We start from the raw sequence: 16527 nt of genomic DNA, 5'->3' as shown, positions 1-16527 counted from the left end.
ACCAGAGCATTTACTATCTCTAAAGCTGCCACCTTCAAAGCTTTGCGATGTAGATCATCTGCTCGTATTTTATCTGCTCTTGGATTAACCGTGAGGAAATTGATTAGAAAATATGTTCTATTATGTATTTTCTGTCCTAAAATGAATACTGAAAAAAAATTGACAATTGTTTTTTTTCCTTTTCCTTTTCCTTCATCTAATATGATTGTTTCATAAGGTCATAAGTGATAGGAGCAGAATTAGGCCATCTAGTCCACTCCGCCATTCAATCATGGCTGATCTATCTCACCCTCTAAACCCCATTCTCCTGTCTTCTCCCCATAACCCCTGACACCCGTACTCATCATGAATCTCTCTATCTCTGCCATAACAATATCAATTGACTTGGCCTCCACAGCCTTCTGTGGCAAAGAATTCCACAGGTTCACCACTCTCTGACTAAAGAAATTCCACCTCATCTCCTTCCTAAAGGAACATGCTTTAATTCTGAGGCTATGACCTCTAGTCCTAGCCTCTCCCATGGATACTGACCTCCCCACCATTGAAGGGACCTACAAGAGTCGCTGCCTCAAAAAGGCAGCCAGCATCATCAGGGACCCACACCACCCTGTCTACACTCGCATTTCACGCCTGCCGAAGGGAAGAAGGTACTGGAGTCTGAAAACTGTAACGTCCAGGTTCAGGAACATCTTCTTCCCCACAGCCACAACCAAACACCACAACCTCCAAATAAGCTGTGAACTACATAGACTTGGGGGTAGACAAAAAAAGCTGCAGTAACTCAGCGGATTAGGCAGTTGGAGGAAAGGAATAGGTGATGTTTCGGGTCGAGAGCCTTCTTTAGACAAACCTACTCCCTTCCTCCAGAGCTGCTGCCTGTCACACCGAGTCACTCCATCTTTTTGTATGTCTTCGGTGTAAACCAGAATCTGCAGTTCCTTCCTATAGAAGGGTTTTGTCTTTTTGTGCTATTAGTGTTTGTTTGTTTTATATGTGTGTATGTATGTATGTTACCTTGCACTAAAAATTATTCTCTTATCATATATCTCTATACAATGTCAATGGATTAATTGCAATCATGTATAGTCTTTCTGCTGACTGGTTATCATGCAACAAAAAAGCTGAACCTCGGTACATGTGACAATAAACTAAACTAATGTATGTGTGTGTATAAATATATATACAGAACTACTTTTATTTTATGATATTGTTTACAGTGTACTGTGTTTAGTCAATAGTCAGATTTATTCATCACATGCACAATGAAGTGCAGTGAAATGAATTTGCCAGCAGCGTTACAATAAAAAAGAACACACAATACACAATAAAAATTTAACACAAACATCCCAGATTCAGATTCAGATTCAGATTCAGATTCAGATTCAATTCAGATTCAATTTTAATTGTCATTGTCAGTTAAAATTGAATCTGAATCTGAATCTGGGATGTCTAAATGTATAAATGAATTTGCCAGCAGCGGTACAATAAAAAAGAACACACAATACACAATAAAAATTTAACACAAACATCCATCACAACATTCATTACTGTGGTGGAAGGCACAAAGTTTAGTCAGTCATCCTCCATTTTCCCCCCCGCGGTCGGGACCACAAACCTTCGCAGTCGCCGCTGCGGGCGGCCAAATGTGCAGACAAGGTAAGTCCTGAATTGGTGCTTCCCTACCACAGACCACGGCTTCAAGGTGGTGTAGGCCGCAGGCTGGCAGTCGAAGATCTAACGTCCCCGCCGCGCCGCAGTTAGAAGCACCGCAGACCGCGGCTGGCAGTCGGACATATTCTGTTGTGCTGTTGCAAGTAAGAATTTCATTGTTCTACCCGATACATGACAATAAAACACTGGACTCTTGAACAGCTGAAGTACAGAACAAGAACTTGCCCTTCGGCCTACCATGTGCCAAACATGACAATGAGATGCAATACATCTTAGTTCCAGAATTAAAATTGACTGGAAATGTGTTCAGAAGTCAATGTGCATTTCCCCTGCATGAGCCTCAATTTCGACAGGTCACCCATACAATGATACCCCCACATCAGTCTGAAGAAGAGTCTCGACCCGAAACGTCACCTATTCCTTCCCTCCATAGATGCTGCCACACCCGCTGAGTTTCTCCAGCATTTTTGTCTACCTTCGATTTTTCCAGCATCTGCAGTTGTTTCTTAAACAATGATACCCTTATTCAATGCTGTATTTATCTTTTTCATAAGTTCCAAGAGCAGTTTGGCATTTCGGCCCATCAGGTCTACTGTGCCATTCAATCATGGCTGATCTATTTATCTACCCCACTCAACCCCATTCTCCTGCCTTCTCCCCATAACCCCTGACTTTACTAATCAAACATCTGTAAATCTCCACCTTAATAATATCAATTGACTTTGCCTCCACAGCCGTCTAGAGAGAGAGAGAGACATGCAATGTGGAAACAGGCCCTTCGGCCGAACTTGCCCAACGTGTCCCAGCCACACTAACCCCACCTGCCTGCGTTTGGCCCATATCCCTCCAAACTTGTCCAATCCATGTACCTGTCTAACTGTTTCTGAAACGTTGGGATTAATTGTTTGTGGCAATGAATTCCACAGATTCGCTACCCTAACATGTCACTAAAGAAATTCCTCCACCTCTCCTTTGTAAAGGTGCATCCTTTTATTCTGAGCCGATGGTCTCTGGGCATAGACTCTCCCGCTAGTGGAAACACATACACTCCGAACATGATGGAATGCTATCCCAGTGATAGATTACAGCAATAATACATGTTCATTTTCAAAAGAACAAAATGAACAAATACCTGAAATAGCTAAATGTATAAAAATCAATGGGGAGCTGTAAGGGCAATGAGACTAAACAGATGGCTCATTGAGAGAACTGCCACAGGCCTAGGAAGTTGCCTCTCTCTGTTCTATAAAAGCCACAAATCTACTTTAGAAACAGTTAGACAGGTACATGGATAGGACAGGTTTCACGGAGAGATATGGACAAGACAAGTATGCAGGCAGGTGGGGCTGAACTAGTGCAGCTGGGACACTTCCTCCAAATGTTGGCCGGCATGTGGCCTGCAATTTGTAGGGTCGAGCCGAATACATACCAGGGCCCCATCCCCAACCTCTACCTCTGCTACATCGACGACTGCTTTGGTGCCCACCTCCTGCACCCGCACACCTGACTGACTTTCACCACTTCACCACATTTCCTGTTTCCACGCTGTATCTCTCTCTGACTCTAAGTACGATGCAGAGTGTTACGTAACCCAGCAAATGGACAAAACAATATAGGAAATAGGCCATTTGGCCCATTTTCTGACCCTGTATTCAACAAGACCATAGATGATTATCAACCTCAAATCCCATTTTCTTGTTCTATCCCCATTCCCTTGATCAAGGAAAGAGCGTTCACGTTGCGGCCCTGTTTCCACCACCTCGCACAAGACATCACTCCCCCCATGCCTTCCGCAAGCATAACAAGTCACAGACCCCCTCCCCCATTTTATGCAGATGCCGAGAGGTTGTCCCTTTACAGCCCCTCTGACTGTTCAGGGACCCAACAATTTCCAGACAGATCTACCTGCATCTCTTCCAACCTCATCTATTGTGTCCGCTGCTCAATAAGTCAGCAGATCTATATTGAGACCAAGATTGCTTTAGAATCTAATAAAATCAGTTCTTATTAAATCCCACCCCCCCCCCCCTGTCCTAGGTCTATGAACAGCGAGCAGCACCGGAAATTGGAGGAACAGCACCTCATGTCAGTTTCAGTTTCAATTTCAGTTCTGTTAGTTTTGTCTCTCCCCCCTTCCTCAGCTCCCCTGCTGTCTCCTCCCACCCTCCAGCCTTCTCCTCCCACCCTCCAGCCTTCCGGCTACTCCTCCTTTTCCCTTTCTTGTCCCCACCCACCCCCCACCTGATCAGTCTGAAGAAGAGGTTTCGGCCCGAAACGTTGCCTATTTTCCTTCGCTCCATAGATGCTGCTGCACCCGCTGAGTTTCTCCAGCTTTTCTGTGTACTCCCCCACCTATGAAACTATGTCAGTTTCAGTTTCAATTTCAGTTAAGTTTTCTGTCACGTGTACCGAGGTACAGTGAAAAGCTTGTGTTGCGTGCTAGCAGGCCAGCAGAAAGACAATACATGATTACAATCGAGCCGTTCAGTCTACAGATTCATGATAAGGGGATAACGTTTAGTGCAAGGTAAACTTAGTAAAGTTCGATAGAGGAGATTAAGAAGATCATAGTTAAAGTAAGAAGGGTTGCTGTAGGAGCAGAGATTTAAGAGTGTGGAGCGATTGTAATATGTGATTGTAGATCTGCTGCTACAATGAGGATCACTCCTCATCCTCCTGTGCTCCAAGGAATAAAGTCCTAGCCTGCCCAACCTCTCCCTATAGCTCAAGCCACATCTCATGAATCCTCTCTGCACCCTTTCCAGCTTGACAACATCATTCCTATAACATGGTGAACAAAACTGAACGCAATACTCGAAATTTGGCCTCATCAATGTCTTCTACAATGTAACATGACCTCCCAACTTCTATACTCAATACTCCAAATGATTTTCACTAATGTCTTCCTTTTTCGTCTTTTTTTCTTTTTTACCAACTTGCAGGTGTTTTGCGTGTAAGTTTATTAATAATTTCTAGATAATTTATGTATTTGGGTCCACATGCCTGTGAAACCAATAATACACAATATTTTAGTTCTCTATGAACAAATATCTAATTTAATTACATGTAAAGCCTGAATACTGGGCCTCAAATATTTCAACAAAAAACATGAGGAAAAGATCGTGTAGGAAGGAACTAAGGAACTGCAGATGTTGGTTCACACCGAAGATAGACACAAAATGCTGGAGTAATTCAGTGGATCGGGCAGCATCTCTGGATAGAAGAAGTGGGTGATGTTTTGGGTCGAGACCCAGTCTGGAGAAGGGTATGGAGAGAAGGCAGGTACAGGATACGGAGTGATCAGCCATGATCATATTGAATGGCGGTGCAGGCTCGAAGGGCCGAATGGCCTACTCCTGCACCTATTTTCTATGTTTCTATGAAACGTCACCCATTCCTTCTCTCCAGATATGCTGCCTGTCCCGCTGCGTTACTCCAGCATTTTGTGTCTATCTTGAGGAAAAGATTTGCTAATTTCTGAGTGATTCAATTGGTTTCCATAGCTTATGTTAGCTGTTTTCCAAAATAACTAGGCTTCCTCCTCTGTCAGAGTGAGGCCCAACGCAAATTGGAGGAACGGCACCTCATATTTAGCTTGGGCAGCTTACAACCCAGCGGTATGAATATTGACTTCTCTAACTTCAAATAACCCTTGCTTTCCCTCTCTCTCCACCCCCCCCCCCCCCCCCCCCCATCCTAATTCTCCGACCAATTTGACTGTCCTCCTAATTAAATTTGACTTTGTATGCCATCGGTGTCACCTTCCCCTCAGCTAACAATTATCTACTCTACATTTTCCTTGATCGTACCTTATCCTTCAATAATCTCTCTGTCTTCCTCTCCCCTGACTATGCCTGAAGAAGGGTCTCGACCCGAACCATCACCCATTCCTTCTCTCCAGAGATGCTGCCTGTCCCGCTGAGTTACTCCAGCTTTTTGTGTCTATCTCAAGTAAAAGATTTGCTAATTTCTGAGTGATTCAATTGGTTTTCATAGCTAACTTTGTTCTAAAAAATTCAATGAATAATGCATGCCATCCAATCAGCGACAAGAAATTTCTGGGTGGCATAAATTTGTGAATTACTCTCAACTCTGACAAATTGATTAACTTTGCAAATTATTTAGCATAAATTTACAAATTATTAAACTGTGGGTGGGCGAGAACAATGTCGAGAAAAAAAACCTCGAAAATAGTAAAAATTATAAATGAGAAGGTGCAGAAGACATTAAAGGAACTGCGCACTGTTAAATTTTAATACGTTACCACAAGATCTTCCATTGAAATATTCATGGAGACTTTGCAGCTCCAGAAGAACAAGGGCATGAGGCAAGTGATCGGTGTAGATGATGGACACAAAATGCTGGAGTAACTCAGCGGGACAGGCCACATCTCTGGAGAGAAGGAATGGGTGAGGTAGACACAGAGATAAGGAAGGGTATGGTGTGAAAACGAGACGTCAAAGGCTCAAGGAAAATGTACAATAGATCCTAAATAGATTATTTTGGATTCTAAAATAACTAGAAGAATTTTGTTTTTAGAACTCAAGCTGGAAAGGGTGCAGAGAGGATGTTGCCAGGTCTCGAGGGCATGAGCTAGGCCGGGGCTCCATGCCTTGGAGGGCAGAATGATGAGGGGTGATCTTATCGAGGTGTACAAAATCAAGGGCCAGAGGACATAGGTTTAAGGTGAAGGGGAAAAGGTTTAATAGGAATCTGAGGGGTAACTTTGTCACACATTGAGTATAGATGGTGGGAGGTCATGTTGCAGTTGTACAAGATGTTGGTGAGACCGCATTTAGACTATTGTTTTCAGTTCTGGACACAATGTTATAGGAACGATATTGTCAAACTGGAAAGGGTGCAGAGAAGATTTATGAGGATGTTGCCAGGACTAGAGGGTCTGAGCGATAGGGAGAGGTTGAGTAGGCTGGGACTCTATTCCCTGGAGCGCAGGAGGATTCTTATAGAGGTGTACCATGAGAGGAATAGATCGGGTAGGTGCACAGAGTCTTGTGCAGAGTAGGTGAATCAAGGACCAGGGGACATAGTATCAAGGTGAAGGGGAATAGATTTAATAGGAATCTAAGGGGTAACCTTTCCCCACAAAGGGTGGTGGGTGTATGGAACAAGCTGCCAGAGGAGGTAGTTGAAGCTGGGACTAAACATTTAGACAGGTACATGGATAGGACTGGGTTCGAGGGATATGGACCAAATACAGGCAGTGGGACTAGTGTAGTTGGGACTAGGACATGTTGGTCAGTGTGGATCAGTTGGGCCGAAGGGGCAGTTTCCACGCTGTATAACTGCATACTTCTATTTTTATTTCAGAAATACAGCATAGCAATAAGTTATTTTACCCACCGAGTGAGTTCATGCTGACCTTCGATCACCCAGTCTAGAACACTAGTTCTATGTTATCTCACTTTTCGTCCATTCCCTGCACACTACGAGCAATTCTACGGAGGCTCATTAACCTACCAACCAGCACATCCTTGGGGCACAGGAGGAAACTTGAACATCCGGCGCGAAACCCGCACGATAACAGAGAGAACGTGCAAACTCCACACAGGCAGCGCGGTCCGCGGTCATGATGGAACTCGGGACACTGCGTGGGCATCAGCTCCAGCAGCTGTGCCACTGTGGCGCCCACTCACATTCACTGTGTGAGTAGGATCTTGAATCCTGTCTGTTTTAGGCACCATACATCCTGATCACGCCGGAGGAAACCCACGCAGGTCACGGGGAGAACGTACAAACTCCGTACAGGCATGCACCCGTGCCAGGCAGGAGAATGGGGTTAGGAGGGAGAGGTAGATCAGCCATGATTGAATGGCGGAGCAGACTTGATGGGCCGAATGGCCTAATTCTACTCCTATTCCTTATGACATCCCCAAAACTTACTGAAGTTGTTGCCTTACAGTGCCAGTGACCTGGGTTCGATCCTGACTATGGGTGCTCCGGTTTCCTCCCACACTCCAAAGGTTTGTGAAATTATGTGGCTTTGGGAAAGATTGTAAATTGTCCCCAGTGTTAGTTCAAGTTCATGTTACGTTTATTGTCACCTGCACCAATTGGTACAGTGAGATTTGAGTTACCGTACAGCCATACAAATAAAAAGAACGCAATACACGATAGAGTTTATCATGAACATCCCCCACGCAGCGGAATCAACGTTTCCCACTGTGAGGGAAGGCAATAAAGTTCAGTCATCTTCCATTGTGGTCGGGGCCTTTGAACCCTCCGCAGTCGCCGCTACGGACGGCCCGATGTACAGGCCGTCTCGCCGGGATGATCAGAGCTCTGGCGTCGGAACGGAACGGAACGGAACGGAACACACTCAGCGGCTTGGAGCTTCCGAATCTGCCGCTTCTAGCTTGCGGGGTTTGCTGGTTGGGGCGGAATCGATGAGCTGAAAGGCCTGTTTCCTGTATCCTCTAAACTAAACGTTTGCTGTGTGACACCCCTCTCATTCAGTTCTCCTCACTATGGTAACACATCATTAGATTAGATTAGATTAGATATCCTTTATTGTCATTCAGACCGAAGTCTGAACGAAATTGCAGCAGTCATACATATAATACAATTAAAAACAACAATAAACACATATTAACATCCACCACAGTGAGTCCACCCAGCATCTCGTCACTGTGATGGAGGCAAAAGTCTTAGGAGAGGGACCCTTCAAGATGCCAACTCCCTGAATAGATACGGCTGAGAGTGCCAGGTACCCAAACGAACCCTCCACTGCATCTCTTCTTGCTCTGCAGGGTACTTACGTGTTTGTTTTGCTGAGGTTTAAGTTTAGCTTTATTATTGTCACGTGTGCCGAGGTGAAGTGAAAAGCTTTCTTTTACCTGCTATCCAAACATACCAGCTAATACTACACATAAATATAATCGTTAAGATCAAGTACCGTAGCTTCGATAAATTGTTCCTAGTGTGCAGGATAGAACTAGTGTACGTACGGTTGATCATGGGTCAGCATGGCCTCGGTGGGCCGAAGGGCCTGTTTCCAAGCTGTATCGCTAAATTAAACAATAAACGATTTAGAAAACTGAGTAGTAGGACGTGCATCCTGTTTATTTGGGCACCCAGCACACCAGGAGGGCCCTGGAACTTTACACCATGCAGTTATTGAAGGCCAGCTCCCAGCTGCCCCTCCCATATGAATACAGGAAGTAATAATAACTATTTGCTTTGTGGTGATCAATCCAGTTTAGTTTAGTTTAGTTTAAAGATACAGCGTGCAGACAGACCCTTCGGCCCACCGAGTCCGCGCCGACCAGCGATCCCCGCACATTAACACTATCCTGCGCATACTAGGGACAATTTACATTTATACCAAGCCGATTGGTCATGGGGAGAATGTACAAATTCCATACAGACAAGCACCCGTAGTCGGGATTGAACCTGTGTCTCTGGCGCTGTGAGGCTGCGCCGCCTGTTGTGTATTTATCTTTCACCACGGATTGTGGGCGGTAGAGAAGAGGCCCATTTTTCATTGCCGATTTCCCAATCCATTTTTACATTGTTGTACAGAGGCAAATAAATAAATGATGTGTCTTTCTCCCAAACATTATGGAGGGCACTGTACATTGCTATCCACGAGTATGATTTATTAGATGTGTTCACGTTCTATCTCCAGAGATAAGTTCATAAGAGGCTTACAGCGTTGAAACAGACCCTTCGGCCCAACTTGCTCATGCCGACCAACGTGCACCATCTACACTAGTCACACCTGCCCGCGTTTGGCACATACCCTTCTAATCCATTCCTATCCATGTAACTGTCCAAATGTTTTTCAGGTGCTGCCTGACTGGCCGAGTTACTCCAGCACTTTGTGCCTTTTTTTTGTTGTTGTAAATCAGCACCTGCAGTTCCTTGTGTCTCCATCTTTTGTAAATTGTAAAGCCACAGTGGTAGAGTTGCTGCCTCGCAGCGCCAGAGACCCGGGTTCGATCCTGACCACGGGTGCTGACTATAGAGAGTTTGTACGTTCTCCCCGTGACCTGCGTGGGTTTTCTCCGGGCGCTCCGGTTTCCTCCCACACACCAAAGGCGTACAGGTGTGTGGGCTAACTGGCTACGGTAAAGTTGTAAAGTGTTCCTAGTGTGACCTGTGTTAGTGCGAGGGGGTCGCTGGATCAGTGCGGACTCGTTGGGCCGAAGGGTCCGTTTCCGCTCTGTATCTCGGAACTAAACTGATTGCCAGATATACGGCAATAACAATGCTTTCAAATCTGAAGAGAAAAATGTTGAGATTGGTGGTTTTCCAATAACCGTTTAATCCTGGTACAAACAATGACAATAATTGCAGTTGAACTAAGGTTAAACTGAGAGAGAAAAATTCCAACTCTCATTTCTCTGCTTTCTGCCCTTTTCTTAAATACCTATCCCTCAGGCCACACTGTGTGAGACGAATCCTCAACCTCTGCCCCCTCACCTGAATTTGCACTAACTTTCCTTTTAACTTTTAAAGCACCCAAAATGATAGTGAAGAAAGGAAGAAACAAAGAACTGCAGATGCTGGTCTAACAATAGTGAGTGTGTTGGAAGGAACTGCAGATGCTGGTTTAAACTGAAGACAGACACAAAAAGCTGGAGTAACTCAGCGGATCCGATAGCATCTCTAGCGACATGGAATAGGGGACGTTTCTAGTCGAGACCCTTCTTCAGACTGAGAAGTCAAGAGAGTGCGAAACTCTCTCTCCGCTGCCTCCCCTCCCCCCCGACTCTCAGCCTGAAGAAGGGACTCAACCCAAAACCATATAACCATATAACAATTACAGCACGGAAACAGGCCATCTCGGCCCTACAAGTCCATGCCGAACAAATTTTTTTCCCCTTAGTCCCACCTGCCTGCACTCGTACCATAACCCTCCATTCCCTTCTCATCCATATGCCTATCCAATTTATTTTTAAATGATACCAATGAACCTGCCTCCACCACTTCCACTGGGAGCTCATTCTACACCGCCACCACTCTCTGCGTAAAGAAGTTCCCCCTCATATTACCCCTAAACTTCTGTCCCTTAATTCTGAAGTCATGTCCTCTTGTTTGAATCTTACCTATTCTCAAAGGGAAAAGCTTGTCCACATCAACTCTGTCTATCCCTCTCATCATTTTAAAGACCTCTATCAGGTCCCCCCTTAACCTTCTGCGCTCCAAAGAATAAAGCCCTAACTTGTTCAACCTTTCTCTGTAACTTAGTTGCTGAAATCCAGGCAACATTCTAGTAAATCTCCTCTGTACTCTCTCTATTTTGTTGACATCCTTCCTATAATTTGGCGACCAAAATTGTACACCATACTCCAGATTTGGCCTCACCAATGCCTTGTACAATTTTAACATTACATCCCAGCTTCTATACTCAATGCTCTGATTTATAAAGGCTAGCATACCAAAAGCTTTCTTTACCACCCTATCTATGTGAGATTCCACCTTCAAGGAACTATGCACGGTTATACCCAGATCCCTCTGTTCAACTGTATTCTTCAATTCCCTACCATTTACCATGTACGTCCTATTTTGATTTGTCCTGCCAAGGTGTAGCACCTCACATTTATCAGCATTAAACTCCATCAAACATTACCTATTCCTTGTCTCTAGAGATGCTGTCTGACCCGCTGAGTTACTCCAATTTTCGTGTCTTACAGTGCATTCAGAAAGTATTCAAACCCCTTCATTTTTTCCACATTTTGTTACGTTACAGCCTTATTTTAAAATAGATTATTTTAATTTTTTTCTTATCATCAATCTACACACAATACCCCAGAATGAAGAAGCGAAAACAGGTGTTTAGAAATGTTTGCAAAGTAATTAAAAAGGAATAACTGAAATATCACATTTACATAAGTATTCAGACCCTTTGCAATAACACTCAAAATTAAGCTTTGGTTCATCCTGTTTACTTTGATTATCCTTGAGATGTTTCTACAACTTGATTGGAATCCACCAGTGGTAAATTAAATGGACATGATTTGGAAAGGCACACACCTGTCTATATAAGGTCCCACAGTTGACAGTGCATGTCAGAGCAAAAACCAAAACAGAAGGAATTGGCTGTAGACCTCCGAGACGGGATTTTGTTGAGACACAGATCTGGGGAAGGGTATAAAATTATTTCTGCAGCATTGCAGGTCCCGAAGAGCACAGTGGCCTCCGTCATTCTTAAATGGAAGAGCTTTGGAACCACCAGGACTCTTCATAGAGCTGGCCGCCCGGCCAAACTGAGCAATCGGAGGAGAAGGGCCTTGGTCAGGGAGGTGACCAAGAACCTGATGGTCACTCTGACAGAGCTCCATAGTTCCTCTGTGGAGACGGGAGAAACTTCCGGAAGGATAACTATATCTGCAGCACTCCACCAATCAGGCCTTTATGGTAGAGTGGCCAGACGGAAGCCACTCCTCAGTAAAAGGCACATGACAGCCCGCTTGGAGTTTGCCAAAATGATTGTTTTCTCTGATGCTCTGGTCTGATGAAACCAAGATTGAACTCTTTGGCCTGAATGCCAAGCGTCATGGCTGGAGGAAACCAGGCACCACTCATCACCTGGCCAATACCATACCTACGGTGAAGCATGGTGGTGGCAGCATCATGCTGTGGCGATGTTTTTCAGCGGCAGGAACTGGGAGACTAGTCAGGATCGAGGGAAAGATGAACGGAGCAAAGTACAGAGAGATCCTTGATGAAAACCTGCTCCAGAGCGTTCAGGACCTCAGACTGGGACGGAGTTCACCTTCCAACAGGACAATGACCCTAAGCACACAGCCAAGACAATGCAGGAGTGACTTCTTGACAAGTCTGTGAATGTCCTTGAGTGACCCAGCCAGAGCCCGGACTTGAACCCGATCGAACATTTCTGGAGGGACCTGAAAATAGCAATGCATCGACGCTCCCCATCCAACCTGACAGAGCTTGAGAGGATCTGCAGAGAATAATGGGAGAAATTACCCAAATACAGGTGCGCCAAGCTTGTAGCGTCATACCCAAGAAGACTTGAGGCTGTAATCACTGCCAAAGGTGCCTCAACAAAGTACTATCTACAGGGTCTGAATATGTAAATGTGATATTTCAGTTATATATGTTTAATTACTTTGCAAAAAATTCCAAACACCTGTTTTCGCTTCTTCATTCTGGGGTATTGTGTGTAGATTAATGATAAAAAAAAAATAATTTAAACCATTTTAAAATAAGGCTGTAACGTAACAAAATGTGGAAAAAGTGAAGGGGTTTGAATACTTTCTGAGTACACTGTATAAGATAGTGATGCAGGTCAAATCTAAAAATTTCTAAATGCAAGAATGAATTAATTTATACATGCAGTTCGGGCCAGGTTCATTAACATGTGAATGTCTCTAAATTATTTGATGAACTCTTCCATCTCAGTGTCTCAGAGATTTATTCCCTGCAGATTTAAAAAACCTGGTTTCACTGCCATTCTGCAGCAGTGCGATGTCTCATATGCATATTGAACATGAAAAATTAATGCAATGCTATTTCTGAATACCATGGAACTAGGTTCTGACTACATTATGCCATCACTGGACAGATGCATAGAAGCTTAGTAAACTGTTTGCCCGACAAACACACAGCTGGTACAGCATCAAAGAAGGATCCTTTCACCTGCAAATGGACTCTCAGCTGTGTGTAGTCCTACTTTTGTTTTCAATTTTCACAGCAAATACTTAATTGCCTACGAGTGGATTTAAAAAAAATCAAAAGCTTTAATCTCGCAAATATATTCTAGAATATGTCATGTAATAGCAGGCAAAATAATAACTGAATACGGATGATCTTTTGATCTTTGCCATGGGATATTATGAATTTAATTTCTAGTTAGGGTCATAGAGTGATACAACGTGGAAACATGCCCTTCGGCCCAACTTGCCCACACGGGCCAACATGTCCCAGCTGCACTAGTCACACCTGCCTGCGTTTGGTCCTTATCCCTCCAAACCTGTCCTATCCATGTACCTGTCTAACTGTTTCTTAAAGGTTGGGATAGTCCCAGCCTCAACTACCTCCTCTGGCAGCTTGTTGCATACATCCACTACCCTTTGTGTGAAAAGGTTATTCCTCAGATTCCTATTAAATCTTTTCCCCTTCACCTTGAACCTATGTCCTCTGGTCCTTGATTCCCCTACTCTGGGCAAGAGATTCTGTGCATCTACCCGATCTATTCCTCTCATGATAGATGGGCCATATCAAGGGAAAGCCAGAGCTCATTCCTAATCCATGCTTTTACCTAGGATTTAGCTTCCTTAGTTGTTAGTTTCGAGATACAGTGCGGAAACAGTGATCCCAGCACATTAACACTATCCTACACACACTAGGGACAATTTACATTTATACCAAGCCAATTAACCTACAAACTTGTACGTCTTTGGAGTGTGGGAGGAAACCGAAGGTCTCGGAGAAAACCCACACAGCTCACGGGGAGGACGTACAAACTCCGCGCAGGCAGCACCCGTAGTCAGGATTGGACCTGGGTCTCCAGCGCTGTGAGGCAGCAACTCTACTGCTGCGCCACCGTGCCACCGCGAGATGAAGGGTCTTGACCCGAAATATCACCTATTCCTTTTCTCCAGAGGTGCTGACTGTCCCGCTGAGTTACTCCAACTTATTGTGTCTATCTTCAGTTGTGTCTATCTTCAGAACCAGCATCTGCAGTTCCTTCGAAGATAAGACACAAAATGCTGGAGTAACTCAGTGGGTCAGGCAGCATCTCTGGAGAGGAGGAATGGGTGGTGTTTCCAGTCGACACCCATCATCAGATTTAAACCAGCATCTGCAGTTCTTCCCTACACACCATGTTCTTCAGTAGTGGCACTGGCAGGGGAGGCTACAACTCGGAAAGGAGGTTGGTGCCAGAGAATAGGCAGACTGCAGACTGGATTCCACAAGCAAGGTGTTACAAGAGGAGGAAAGAATCGGACACAGTCTGCATTTGAACAGCTTGCATTCACGTACAAAGCTCACACATACAAATGTCTGGATGAGAGATCGAACAGTGACGACCCAATAACCTTCAGCAGGGAAAGAAGAGGTAGGCTGTGAAAAGATAACTTAAGTACACTTCAGCACAACCTTCTGAAATATCATGAAAAGACAAATCAGACGCCAAACACAGATAGAAACGTTGCACGCACTTTATCCTTTATCTTCATCTGTGCCTGATTGTGTATTGTATTGTTGTTTCTTCGCTTGGAAAGCACACGCACAAAAGCTTTTCATTCTGTCACGGTGCACGTGACAATAATAAACTAAACTAAACGTGATTAGAAAACTCAGGTCTAGACATCAGTTGCTCTATATTGTGTTTCTGGTGTTCCCAATGGTGACCACTAGATTGACAAACCGTTTGAAGAAGGGTTTCGGCCCGAAACGTTGCCTATTTCCTTCGCTCCATAGATGCTGCTGCACCCACTGAGTTTCTCCAGCACTTTCGATTTTCCAGCATCTGCAGTTCCTTCTTAAACAGATTGACAAACTTGGTTTGTGAGCCCTTATTAAAGGAAGGATGTCATGAAGTGGGAAATAATAGTTACGAGGATGTTGCCAGGACTTGAAGGCCTGAGCTATCGGGAGAGGTTGGGCAGCCTGGAACTTTATTCCTTGGAGCACAGGAGGCTGAGGGGTGATCTTATAGAGGCGTACAAAATCGTGAGAGGAATAGAAAGGATAAATACAGCCAGAGTAGGGGAATCGCGAACCAAGGTGCATAGGTTTAAAGTGAGAGTGGAAAGATTTGATAGGAACCTGAGGGGCAACTTTTTCCACAAAGGGTGGTGGGTGCATGGAACGAGCTGCCAGAGGAGGTAGTTGTGGCAGGGACGATTGCAACGTCACATGTCCCATCTACACTAGTTCCACCTGCCTGCGTTTGGCCCATATCCCATCAAACCTATCCTACCCATGAACTTTTCTAAAAGTTTCTTAAATGTTGCAATAGTCCCTGCCTTTGTGTGACAGTCGGCGACAGTGGGTTTGACGCCAATGAGCGTAGCTTGACTTCTCCCTCTGTAGGTGCTGTCGTGGTTGTCGCCAGGTGACGTAGGTTGTCGCCAGGTTAACGGAGGCTGTCGCCGGTGCTGACTTCAGTTTTTTTTTGTTGTTAAAGTAATGATTCTATTTCAAATTTTATGTCGTGGGGGGGTCCAGTAGCTGGTTTTTCGGCGACCTGCTACGACTATGACAGACGCCGGCATTCGCCTAAAAATAGCCTATGTGGGACAGGTCCTTAATTCTGCCCCTACAACCTTTTTCTATTTGCATGGAGAATTAAAATAACATTTAATGAAAAGCCAAGAGGAATGTAACCAAAGCCAGCCGTACAATTTTTGCAAATTAGCTTCTGAAAGAATAAAATAACATTTCTGTCCAACCGAGGTATAATTTGTGACTGTTTTGTGATTAATCCGAGGTTTAATTTGTGACTGTTGTGCATAAGAGGCTTCAGATGTTACACATTCACATAATAATAATCAGCACTCCTTCGAGCAAATTTAATTCTGAGATATTGTTTCATCTCTTGAAAAGATGTGCAGTATTTCGGCACAATGCTACAACTGGGATGGAAATATACAAGGTCATAATCTTTGTTTGATTTGGACGGAAGAATGGCAAATACAATACTTGAGGAAGAAATGTCGCTTTTGTATATTAAACAGAATGTAAAATGGTATTCGCAGTTTTGTACTGCAAGTTCAAGTCACTGCAATGGGACATTACAAAATATTTTCAATTTTGTGCCAGTGTTAGCTCAACAAGCAAAATAAAGGAATGTGTCTCTTCAATTGCTTTAATTCATTTTGTTTCCCATTGTGTCTTAATAAAACTGTTCGCAGTCAGTGG

The 16527-nt window shown here is 44.3% G+C and overlaps 1 protein-coding gene across 2 annotated transcripts in view; it reads right to left on the bottom strand.

The window, feature by feature from the left end:
• The window catches only part of triqk (triple QxxK/R motif containing), a 59192-nt gene that overhangs the window by 19044 nt on the left and 23621 nt on the right, over positions 1-16527 (bottom strand). The window lies entirely within an intron of this gene.

This window comes from Leucoraja erinacea, chromosome 4, assembly GCF_028641065.1.
Source record: "Leucoraja erinacea ecotype New England chromosome 4, Leri_hhj_1, whole genome shotgun sequence".
NCBI lineage: Eukaryota > Metazoa > Chordata > Chondrichthyes > Rajiformes > Rajidae > Leucoraja > Leucoraja erinaceus.
Note: the sequence above shows the minus strand (reverse complement) of the source record. Positions and strands in the feature narration are given on the sequence as shown.